At 39.5% G+C, this 12,638-nt stretch overlaps 1 non-coding gene and 1 pseudogene across 1 annotated transcript; both read left to right on the top strand.

The window, feature by feature from the left end:
- Nucleotides 1–8,013: 8,013 nt before the first annotated feature.
- LOC129479977 (uncharacterized) lies at nt 8,014–8,132 on the top strand (annotated as a pseudogene).
- A 2,120-nt stretch (nt 8,133–10,252) lies between these two features.
- On the top strand, nt 10,253–10,378 carry LOC129479976 (U4atac minor spliceosomal RNA). Its single transcript, XR_008656893.1, has one exon. It is a non-coding gene; the product is annotated as a U4atac minor spliceosomal RNA (small nuclear RNA).
- Nucleotides 10,379–12,638: the final 2,260 nt, after the last annotated feature.

A 12,638-nucleotide genomic window follows, 5' to 3' on the forward strand; every position in this document is an offset into this window, starting at 1 on the left:
CATGCACATAGAGAGCGACAGAGAGAGAGAGGTGGGGCAGCGCGGGGCGGGGGGGGCGCGGTAGTGGGGATGTGAGAAGCGCCAGCATTCTAACAACAACGGAGTGATGCCAGAAAGACGCAGGAAATGTTTCAAAGCATGACAAGCACTATCCAATCTGTAGCTAATTCCTTATAAAAATAAGAATGTGGCTTATAATTGTTAGACGCCTGGAGGGTAATTAAAGTTTCTAATTGTTCTCATCCAGAATCTCATTTTTGACCGTTCATCAGAGAGCGAGAGATGCCGCCCATTGCGAAAGTGCGCGTTCTGGAAACGTGCTGCATCTGCGGGGCTTTGGCGAACGTGCTCCGCTGGGGCAGAGAGGCGGGACATATCAGACTCAGAGCCTCCACCAGAAGGGGGTTGGGGGCAGAGGGTTGGCCTGGTCCAGTCACCCTCTTGAAGGGAATTTAACCACCAGGGTATGTGGGCAATATATTTAGGGTGTTTCAGTAGCAAGCACAGATCTCTTTGTTTGGAGATAAGAAGAGAAAAAAAACGAAACAAAAAAAATACCTTGCATAGAGTTGTTGTTGTTGTTAATGTTTTCCCTACACTGTTTACTGGGTAGGGATGGCAAGGTTTTTTGTTTCTCTACTAAAAGAGACGCCACTCCCTCCTTTGAGTTTGTAATTCAATGCCATTTCAATAAAGACAATTGGCTGTCGCTCTCTCTGAATTCTTGCCAAGTGCATTTTCCGCTTTCTTTTCCTTCCCACTGCTATATTTGAATGTCCTGTATTTGCCTCACCAATTTTTTTTTCTAAGAAGCAAGGTCTTTTTTTTTTTTTTTTTCAATAACGCAGATGCCAACAGCAATCTATCAAGCGAGTGGGAGGTTTAGGTAATAAATCGTTTGCTCCCAGATACCAAAAGTTTCTTACATGGAAACTCCCCCCATGGCCTCCGCTGCCACAGGCTCCGCTCCACTCCCTCTTCTTACTAGTCAAACTCCATCTACCAGCCCCCATTCTTTCCACACCCACAGCAATTCAAACATGGAGGCTTCTGAGGCAACCAGTTAAAGGTAAGCTGATTCTTGACAGGTTCTGTAATAGTAAAGCCAATGAGATTTGGTGAGATTCATCTGTTACCCCATCCGTCCTGGAAAACAGCTTTTTACAATGGTTATCATCTCAATGTGTGGCACCTGCTAGAGAAACTGGCCTCCGTATATGCCTATTCCCCAACTCACACCATTATAAAGGCATACTCACTAAAGTTATACTAGCTTCCTCATTACTACAGTCATGTGTTTCTAAAGAAATACAAGTCATTTCTGTAACTATTGTAGATGCTAGCAGCAGAAACCTCAACGTCCTGGGGGTTTGAAGGGAATGGACTCAGTTCTTAACAAAATGGCATTTGCATATTTGGGGTGTAGGGAGGTGGTCATTGTGCAGAATGAAGGCAGGAAGGAATAGAGAGTAGTCCAGAGGGTCGGGCAAGATACCTTGATTTAGCCAAAGTTAGCAGCTGCCTGATTAATAATTGAAGTGCTGTTAATACGTGGATGAGGATTGGCTGATGCTTACACCAATCAGAGGATGTGGCACCCCCAAGTAACCAATGAGACTTCTCAGGCATTCGTCCTTTTCCATTGGTTACATGCACCCTGAGGAAAAACCCCAAGGCAAATCTAATGATGTCGGCTGGGGCATGCAATTGTCACATAGAGAAGATGGCAAGTTTCCTCTATTTATCATTTCTGTTGAGCAGTATTGTATTATACACACGAGCAAAGCAACAATATTCCATGTTCATGTCTTGCTAGATCACCTAGAAGTTCCGACAGACTTAAAATACAATCAGGCATTTCCCATTCCTTACTGAGAAGGAAGAAAGAAAGGGTTCTAGTAGTGATTAAATAATCACTATGTATCATGTGATAGTCACTTTAAATCACTATCACTCAGTCCTCACATCAACTCTGTGGATAGTGCAATTATTTCATTCACTGAAGAGGAAACTGACAATCAAGGTGGGTTGAGTAACCTAATTAGAGATCACCACACATCTAACAAGAGAAGGGAAGAAAGCTCACATTTAGTGAGCACCCCTTGTTTCAGAGACTATGCTTAACTTATTACACATCTACTTTCAAATAACCATATGCTATGCATAATATTGTCTCCATATAATAGATGAAAGTGAGATTCAAGAAACTTAAGTAACTTATTCAAACTCACAAAGTTGGTAAATGCAGGAGCTGGAATTCAGACTCAAGCCAGTGTGAAGCCAAAAGCTCATGCTGTTTGCCTGCAACTGACACCTCAAATATTAGCCTGGGATAGAAGAATGAAAGGTTAGTTATCAGCCTTACTCCCAATAGGATAGCACACAGTATGTCCTCAATCCCTATAAGCTTACCTCAGAAAAATTTATCTTGGCATATATATAAAGACTGTCCATGATCAGGCATAATGAACAAAGTCCCATTTGTCTAAAGGAAACCATTTCAGACAGTTTTATGGAGGATCACAAATCATAAGCCTTTAGGTCTGATCTTCAAGTCAGACCTCATGAGCGATGTTGGTTTGCTTAATGTTTCAAAGGCAGCAAAAGTGAAAGACAGGAAATTCCCTGGGTTTATTCTCATTCTAGCTTTTTACTATTAAGTCTAAGATTATTTCTGAATGTAATCACCAAATCTGTCATTTTCAACTGATTTGGCCATTTTAGTGTGTGGCATTTATTTACTCAATAAATATTAATTGAGTGCTTACTAGGCACCAGGCAATGTGCTCTATGTTAACCATAAACCAGTGTTTGTGCAATTGACAGAGTAATGCTGCATTCATTATTTAGGGAACATCAGAGGAGAAAGAGAAAAAGAAGGAAGAGTGGGAGGATGTAATGAAGTGGGTGGATTTGGCAGACTAAACTGACTCTGAGGTGCCTGCAGAAGCACCTGCTGGTGCTTCCTGATAAGTAATTGAAATTATGGGTCTGGCTTTCCGGAGACAAATCTGGACTAAAAATATAGTCTCAGGATGGACTCACATATGGCAGATGGTAACTCAAGTCATGGTGGTAACATCATCTGGGGAAACAGGGCAAAATGGGAAAAGAACGGGACTTAGAATAGCAGAGACCAGAAGAACCTAATGTTTAAGGGATATTTGGGATCAAGTACATCCCCCAATTTCGTATGTGGCAAAGTAGGCCACCCTTTACATTAATTCGCTAATTTATCCAACCAGCCCTTACCCATCACCTCCTATAGATGTTAAGTGCTCATAATGCAAGCATGAGTAACATGATTCCTTGCCTTGAGGGGACATAATAGAGGAGAATTCAAATGTATTTATATACAAAGAGCTGTCTATATTCTTTCTGAAGGAAAAAAGAGATTGGTGAGACAGGCTCATAGTGGTAATGATTTTTTTAATTTATTTATTTATTTATTTTTGAGACAGAGTTTTTCTCTTATTGCCCAGGCTGGAGTGCAATGGCACTATCTTGGCTCACTACAACCTCTGCCTCCGGGTTCAAGCGATTCTCCTGCCTCAGCCTCCCAAGTAGCTGGGATTACAGGCACCCACCACCACACCCAGCTAATTTTTGCATTTTTAGTAGAGATGAGTTTTCACCATGTTGGCCAGGCTGACCTGAAACTCTTGACCTCAAGTGGTCCACCCGCCTCGGCCTCCCAAACTGCTGGGATTACAGGTGTGAACCACCATGCCCAGACGATTTTTTTTTTAATTGTTTACTTCCATAGATTATTAGGAAACAGGTGGTATTTGGTTACATGACTAAGTTCTTTAGCAGTGATTTGTGAGATTTTGGTGCACTCATCACCCGAGCAGTATACGCTGCACCCAATTTGTAATCTTTTATCACTCATCCCCTTCCTACCCTTTCCCCCTGAGTCCCCAAGGTCCATTGTATCATTCTTATGCCTTTGCATCCTCATAGCTTAGCTATCACTTATGAGTGAGAATATATGATGTTTGGTTTTCCATTCCTGAGTTACTTCACTAAGAATAACAGTCTCCAATGTCATCCAGGTTGGTGCAAATGCCATTAATTTATTCCTTTCATGGCTGAGTAGTATTCCATTATGAGTGTGTGTGTGTGCACATGTGTGTGTGTGTGTGTGTATATATATATATGTTTCTTTATCCACTTGTTGAATGATGAGCATTTGGGTTGGTCCCACATTTTTGCAATTGCGAATTATGCTACTATAAACATGAGTGTGCAAATATCTTTTTCGTATAATGACTTCTTTTCCTTTGAGTAGGTACACAGTAGTGGGATTGCTGGATCAAATGGTAGTTCTACTTTTAGATCTTTAAGGAATCTCCACACTGTTTTCCATGGTGGTTGAACTAGTTTACATTCCCAGCAGCAGTGTAGAAGTGCCCCCTCTTTGTCGCATCCCTGCCAACATCTATTATTTTTTTATGTTTTGATTATGGCCATTCTTGCAAGAGTAATGTAGTATCGCATTGTGGTTTTTGTTTGCATTTCCCTGATCATTAGTGATGTTGAGCATTTTTTCATATGTGTATTGGCCATTTATATATCTTCTTTTGAGAATTATCTATTCATGTCCTTAGCCCAGTTTTTGATGGGATTGTTTGTTTATTTCTTGCTGATTTGTTGAGTTTGTTTTAGATTCTGGATATTAGTCCTTTGTCAGGTGTATAGATTGTGCAAATTTTCTCCCACTCTGTGGGTTGTCTTTTTACTCTGCTGACTATTCCTTTTGCTGTGCAAAAGCTCCTTAGTTTAATTAAGTCCAGCCTATTTATCTTTGTTTCATTTTGTTTTGTTTTGTTTTGTTTTTTGAGATGAAGTCTCGCTCTTGTCCCCAAGGCTGGAGTGCAATGGCATAATCTCAGCTCACTGCAACCTCTACCTCCCGGGTTCAAGCGATTCTCCTGCCTCAGCCTCCCAAGTAGCTGGGGATTAGGCACCTGCCACCACGCCCGGCTAATTTTTGTATTTTTAGTAGAGATGGGTTTTCACCATGTTGGCCAGGCTGGTCTTGAACTCGTGACCTCAGCTGATCCGCCTGCCTCAGCCTCCCAAAGTGCTGGGATTACAGGCATGAGCCACCATGCCCAGCCTTATCTTTGTTTTTATTGCATTTGGCTTTTGGGTTCCTGGTCATGAAATCCTTGCCTAAGCCAATGGCTAGAAGGGTTTTTCTGATGTTATCTTCTAGAATTTTTATAGTTTCAGGTCTTAGATTTAAGTCCTTGATCTATCTTGAGTTGATTTTTGTATAAGGTGAGAGATGAGGATCCAGTTTCATTCTCCTACGTGTGGCTTGCCAATTATCCCAGCACTATTTGTTGAATAGGGCATCCTTTCCCCACTTTATGTTTTTGTTTGCTTTGTTGAAGATCAGTTGGCTGTAAGTATTTGGGTTTATTTCTTGGTTCTCTATTCTGTTCCATTGGTCTATGTTCCTATTTTTATACCGGTACCATGCTGTTTTGGTGACTATGGCCTTATGGTACAGTTTAAAATCAGGTAATGTGATGCCTCCAGATTTGTTCTTTTTGCTCAGTCGTGCTTGGGCTAGGCAGGCTCTTTTTTGGTTCCATATGAATTTTAGAATTGTTTTTTCTAGTTCTGTGAAGAACAAGAGTGGTATTTTGATGGTAATTGCCTTGAATTTGTAGATTGCTTTTGGCAGTATGGTTGAAAATAATATTCAAATTGGACCTTGGGTAATGAATAGGGTGGTAAATAAAAGATATCTGACTTCTGTATCTTTTATACAATGTAAACACTTAATAAATACTAACAATGGGATAGGCCAAAAACATGCTAAGAAAAAACAGAATGGAAGAGTAAACTTGGGAACCATGCAAATGAGGATCACCAGGGAAATGTATAAAAGAAAGAAGAATGGAATTAAAGTTTTTTTTAAAAAAGAAAGGAATAACTGTATTCCTAGAGGAAATGATTTTATTAACCAGGGAAAAGCACTGGAAAGAGCAGTTTGGGAAAGTTTCCTTAGAATCCCGGAGAGGATAAAGCATCTAATTTTGGAAGTTGGAAAGAGCATATTAGCCAAGGTTCTCTAATTTGGACGAATGAAAGCAAATTCAAAGTATAAGAAAAAAAGTGGAGATGTGGTGTTTGTTATATGAGTGATGTGGTATCTCAGAGAATTCAAAAGAAGGGATAGAGCTGGATCTCAGGAAGAGATTGGAAGTATGAACTGGAAAATTGTTAGGAAGCCAAGTCTGACTCTACCTCTCTATCTCTCATCCCTGCCTTTCTGCATCGAACTTCTCCCTTTGCTAATCAACTTTCTCTGCTTCTCAGTTCACATGTTGGAATGTGGGTGAAAAACAGCTTGGGAGTTTGGATGCTCCAATTCCTGCTCCACACAGTTCTTACTACATGATTTCTGAAACCAGATTCCAAATTAAAAGGCAAGAAAATGCAATAGACTTGCTGTGGGTCAGCTGTCCACCTATGGCACAATAACATGGCTGGGAGACAAGGTACGTGATGGTAGAAATTAGACAAGCAGGGCAGAATGTAGATAGCTTTTTAGATAGTAAATCTATTCTAATGGCTTGTGGATTGGACATATATTCCATATATCCAGCATATATCCAGAATATGCTCTGAAATTGTGACTTTGACCTGAAACCAAGCTTGTACATGGAACCTATCACAACAGGTATCATTTCCTTAAAGAATGGAAGACTATAATCCTCTGGATATATACCCAGTAATGGGATCGCTGGGTCAAATAGTATTTCTAGTTCTAGATCCTTGAGGAATCACCACATGGTCTTCCACAATGGTTGAACTAGTTTACACTCCCACCAACAGTGTAAAAGCATTCCTATTTCTCCACATCCTTTCCAGCATCTGTTGTTTCCTGACTTTTTAATAATCGCCATTCTAACTGGCGTGAGATGGTATCTCATTGTGGTTTTGATTTGCATTTCTCTGATGACCAGTGATGATGAGCATTTTTTCATGTGTCTGCTGGCTGCATAAATGTCTTCTTTTGAGATGTGTCTGTTCATATCCTTTGCCTACTTTTTGATGGGGTCGTTTGTTTTTTTCTTGTAAATTTGTTTAATTTATTTATAGATTCTGGATAGTGGCACATACACACCATGGAATACTATGCAGCCATAAAAAGAATGAGTTCATGTCATTTTCAGGGACATGGATGCAGCTGGAAACCATCATTCTGAGCAAATTATCACAAGGACAGAAAACCAAACACCACAAGTTCTCATTCGTAGGTGGGAATTGAACAATGAGAACACTTGGACACAAGGCAGGGAACATCACACCCCGGGGCCTGTCATGGGGTAGAAGGCAGGGGGAGGGATAGCATTAGGAGAAACACCTAATGTAAATGACAAGTTAATGGGTGCAGCAAACCAACATGGCACATGTATACCTGTGTAACAAACCTGCACGTTGTGCACATGTACCCTAGAACTTAAAGTATAATAATTAAAAAAAAAAAAAAAAAGAGTGGAAGACTAAGAGTTGGAAGACTGAGAACCAACTGAACCACAGGATTAAATCAGGTGAAAAGTAGGAGAAAAAAGACTTGTTATGATCTCGGCAAAATCGGCCCCTGAAGCCATGCTAAGCACCTATAATTTGTTTCGCTGACATTGATCACATTGAGAAAGAGCAGCTGATAGCAGTCGAGACAGCAGGGCCAGATTTAGGGTGAGCCGAGTGAGGTAAGGTCATGTGAATGCATGGTAAAATCCTCTATCTTTATATATTGTTGACATTTTGTTCATCGTGGATAGTTGTGTGAATTTCTACTTTTAAAATATTGCATAAAGGTATTATTTATCTTGATTTCCAAAGTCTTGGTGCCTCCTTAAGTTTCGCACCTGGAGCACGTGCCTCACTCACTTCATTCTCATCCACCACTCAGCTATACAGTTGGAAAAGCATGTGATGATATGGACAGCATCTAATATAAAGAGAAGCTTGAAAGAGTTTTGAAAAGTCAACTTAAGGTTTATTACTGTCCAATGAGTGCACAGTGAGGGCACTACTGCTAACGCCTACACAGGACACCCACATCAACTAGAGCTTTGCTTTACTTTGGTGCAATTTTTGGAAAAATGAAAACCTGATTTTCCACAATAAATAAAACAATAAATAAAATTTTAAACAAAGATTTATAGAGCTAAAAGTATAAAATGCCTAAGTAAAACATAAGACAAAATCTTTGTGATCTTGAGTTAAGCAAAGATTTTTTATATAGGACAAAAAAATTATGAACTATAAAAGAAAAACCTGATACCTTGAAATTTATCAAAATTTAAAACTGCTTTTCAGAAGACACTGTAAGAAAATTAGTAGACAAGCTACATACTAGGAGAAAATATTGCCAAAACTTATACCTGATAAAGAACATATTTAGAATATATAAAGAACTCTCAAAATTCAATAAGACAATCCATCAGTAAAAAGTGCAAAATATTTGAATATACATCTCACCAAAGAAAATATATAAGTCAAGTAAGCACTGAAAAAGAGGCTCAACATGATTAGTCAAGATTGGAATCAACAGAAACATTTTTTTAAAAAAAACCTCGAACTCTATGGCAATAACACAAGAGGAGTGGTTAATATAGAGAAACCTTTGCTCGTATGTGGCTCTGGTGTTTTGTCAAAAGTAAACTGACTGATCATCTATATAGAAAATCCCGAATAATCTGCAGGAAAATATGCGAGAACTAGTAAGTGAATTTAGCAAGGCTGCAGGACACAAGGTGTTGTGGGTTGAATTGTGTCTCCCCAAAACATATGTTCAAGTCCTCACCTCCAGTACCTGTGAATGTGACCTTATTTGAAAATAGGGACTTTGCAGATGTAATGAGTTAAGATGAAGACTTACTAGACCAAGGTGAGTCTTTAATTCGGGGACTGCTGTTTTTACAAGAAGAGGGAAATTTGGACACAGAGACTAACCCAGAGGGAGAATGCCATGTAGCAGTAGAGGCAGAGACTGGAATGACGCAGCTACAAGACAGGACCGTCAGGGATTGCTGACAACCACCAGAGGCTAGGAGAGAGGCATGGGACATGCTTCCTTCAGAGCCTCCAGAAAGAACCACATTTGCTGGCACTTTGATTCCGGACTTCTAGCCTTTCAGAACTGTGAAAGAATAAATTTCTGTTGTTTTAAGCCCTCCAGTTTGTGATAGCAGCCCTAGAAATTATAAGGTCAACATATAAAAGTCATTTGTGTTTCTAAATAGTAGCAACGAATAACTGAAAACTAAAATTTTTAAACGTTACTTAAAATAGCCTAGAAACTATAAAATATTTCACGGTATATCTAACAAAGTGTGTCCAAAGTTCATGCACTGAAGACTACAAAATATTACTGAAAGGTATTAAAGAGGATTGAAGTCAATGGAAAGATATATTGTGTACATGGATCAGAAGGCCCAGTATTGTTAAGAGGCAATTCTACCGAAATTGATCTATAGGTTTAATGCAATCCCATGCAAAATTCCAGCAAGGTTTTAGAAATTGACAAGCTGACTCTAACATTTATATGGAAATGCAAAGGACCTAGGATAAACAGTTTTGGAAAAGAAAAATAATTTGGAAGAATTATATCACCTGACTTCCAGTCTTACTACAAAGCTACAGTAATCAGTCAGTATGGTAGATTATTGGCATAAGCGTAGACATATCAATCTATGGGAACAGTAATAGACCTACACATATACAGTCAATTGATTTGCACTGAAGGAACCAAGTTATTTCACTGGAGATAGGATAGTATTTTAGAGCCAAAAGCCACTAAAACGATTGATATCCACATGAAAAAAAAAAAAAACTTCAACCTTTACCTTGCACTCTACACAAAAATTACCTTGAAATGGATTATAGCCATGAATTTAAAGATTTATAGAGCTGGCCTGGCGCGGTGGCTCACGCCTGTAATCCCAGCACTTTGGAAGGCTGAGGCGGGTGGATCACGAGGTCAGGAGATGAAGACCATCCTGGCTAACACGGTGAAACCCCGTCTCTACTAAAAAAAAAAAAAATACAAAAAATTAGCCGGGTGCGGTGGCCGACGCCTGTAGTCCCAGCTACTCGGGAGGCTGAGGCAGGAGAAGGGCGTGAACCTGGGAGGCAGAGGTTGCAGTGAGCTGAGATCGCACCACTGCACTCCAGCCTGGGCGAGACTCCGTCTCAAAAAAAAAAAAGATTTATAGAGCTAACCATTCTTTCCTTGGGGTTGCGCTACTGTCCAATGAGTGCATGGTGAGGGCACTACTGCTAACACCTACACAACACACCTACATCAACTAGAGCTTTGCTTTACTTTGGTGCAATTTTTGGAAAAATGAAAACCCGATTTTCCACGACAATAAAAAATAAATAAATAAAATTTAAAAATAATTTATCTAAATCTATAAAACGCCTAAAGTAAAACAAGATAAAATCTTCATGATCTTGAGTTGAGCAAAGATTTTTTTGTATAGGACAAAAACTTAAGAACTATAAAAGAAAAAACTGATAACTTGAAATTTATCAAAATTTAAAACTTCTGCTTTTCAAAAGACCCCATAAGAAAATTAGTAGACAAGCTACATACTGGGAGAAAATATTAGCAAAACTTATATCTGATAAAGAACATATTTAGAATATATAAAGAACTCTCAAAATTCAGTAAGAAAATCCATTAGTAAAAAGTGCAAAATATTTGAATATACATCTCACCAAAGAAAATACACGTGTCAAATAAGCACCAAAAAAGAGGCTTAACATGATTACTCATTAGAGTAATGTAAGTTAAAGTCATAATGAAATGCCATTATACACAGCTATTTATTTATTTACTTATTTATTTGAGATGGAGTCGTGCTCTGTTGCCCAGGCTGGAGGGCAGTGGCAATCTCAGCTCACTGCAACCTCCGTGTTCAAGCCATTCTCCTGCCTCACCTTCGCGAGTAGCTGAGATTACAGGCATGCGCCACCATGCCTGGCTAATTTTTGTATGTTTAGTAGAGAAGAGGTTTCGCCATGTTGGCCAGGCTGTTCTCAAACTCCTGACCTCAGGTGATCCACCCACCTCGGCCTCCCAAAGTTCTGGAATTGCATGCATGAGCCACCGCACCCGGTCTACACAGCTAAAATTTAAAACACTGACAATACTAAGTAGTGGCAAGGATACAGAGAAATTGGAATTTGTATGCTTTGCTGGTGAGAATGCGAAATGGCACAGCTGCTTTGGGTAACAGTGTGGCAGTTTCTGATGAAGTTAAACACACTTACCACATGACCCAGCAGTCCCATTCCTGGGACTATAGAGAAATGAAAATATATATCCATGTAAAGACCTGCATGCGGCTGGGCACGGTGGCTCACACCTGTAAGCACTTTGGTAGGCTGAGGCGGGTGGATTACCTGAGGTCAGGAGTTCAAGACCAGCCTGGCCAACATGGCGAAACCCCGTCTCTATGAAAAATACAAAAATTAGCTGGATGTGGTGGCACACGCCTGTAATCTCAGCCACTCGGGAGGCTGAGGCAGGAGAATTGCTTGAGCCTGGGGGATGGAGGTTGCAGTGAGCCGAGATCATGCCACTGCACTCCAGCCTGGCCAACAGAGTGAGACTCTGTCTCAAAAAAAAAAAAAAAAAAAAGACCTGCATACAAATGTCTGTAGAAACTTTATTCTTAGCAAAAATTGGAAATAACTCATATGTGAATCCACTAGTGAATTAATAAACAAATTATTGTACATCCCTACAGTGGAATACTACTCAGTAATAAAAAGAAACAAATTACTGATAAATGAAACAACAGGGGCAAATCTCAAAAGCATCAGGCTAAATGAAAGAAGCCAGATTTGATTTACATAGCATTCTGGAAAAAAAACTATAGTGACAAAAAGCAGATCACTGACTGAGGATAGGAATGAAAGTAGGATATTTACTGCAAAGGAGAATTAAGGAAGTTTTAGGAATAATGAAAATGACACTGACAGTGGTTATGTGACTGTACACACTCATCAAAGCTCATTGAACCATATCCTTATAAAGAATTAATTTTGTTTTATGTAAATGATACAATACAACCGATAGAAAGAAAACTGACTAAAATGACCATGAAATGAACTGAATAAGTTCTTTGAACCAACTGCGAACTTAAAAACTGTTAAAGAGCTAATTATTTTACTCTGCAATCACAAAATAAGCACAAGGCTAAGAGCAGTCTCATAATTTTTATAAATTAATGTGATGCAAATTTTTCTATTGTATATAGACCTGTACACTGGGCATAATCTGTGCATTAATTAAAAATCTTATAACCAATCTGACCTGACCTCCTCCTGATGCAAAGGCTGTGGGATCCAAGAACACAGATGCTAAGAACTCACAGCTAACCCACTCCGAGCTGTATCCATTCTCCTCTTCTCAGACCTGGGCATCAACCCAGGAAAAGTACACAAAGAGGAAAACATAATGAGGAAGGGTTGATTTTATTTCCAGCAGATTCGCTCTCTGATTTCTTTTGGAGAGTGGCTGATCTGACCCCTATTGGTGTGGTTTTTCAACACTGTCTACCAAACTTGGCATATCTCTTAGCAGTCAGTTCTCT

This window comes from Symphalangus syndactylus, chromosome 3 (genome assembly GCF_028878055.3).
Source record: "Symphalangus syndactylus isolate Jambi chromosome 3, NHGRI_mSymSyn1-v2.1_pri, whole genome shotgun sequence".
NCBI lineage: Eukaryota > Metazoa > Chordata > Mammalia > Primates > Hylobatidae > Symphalangus > Symphalangus syndactylus.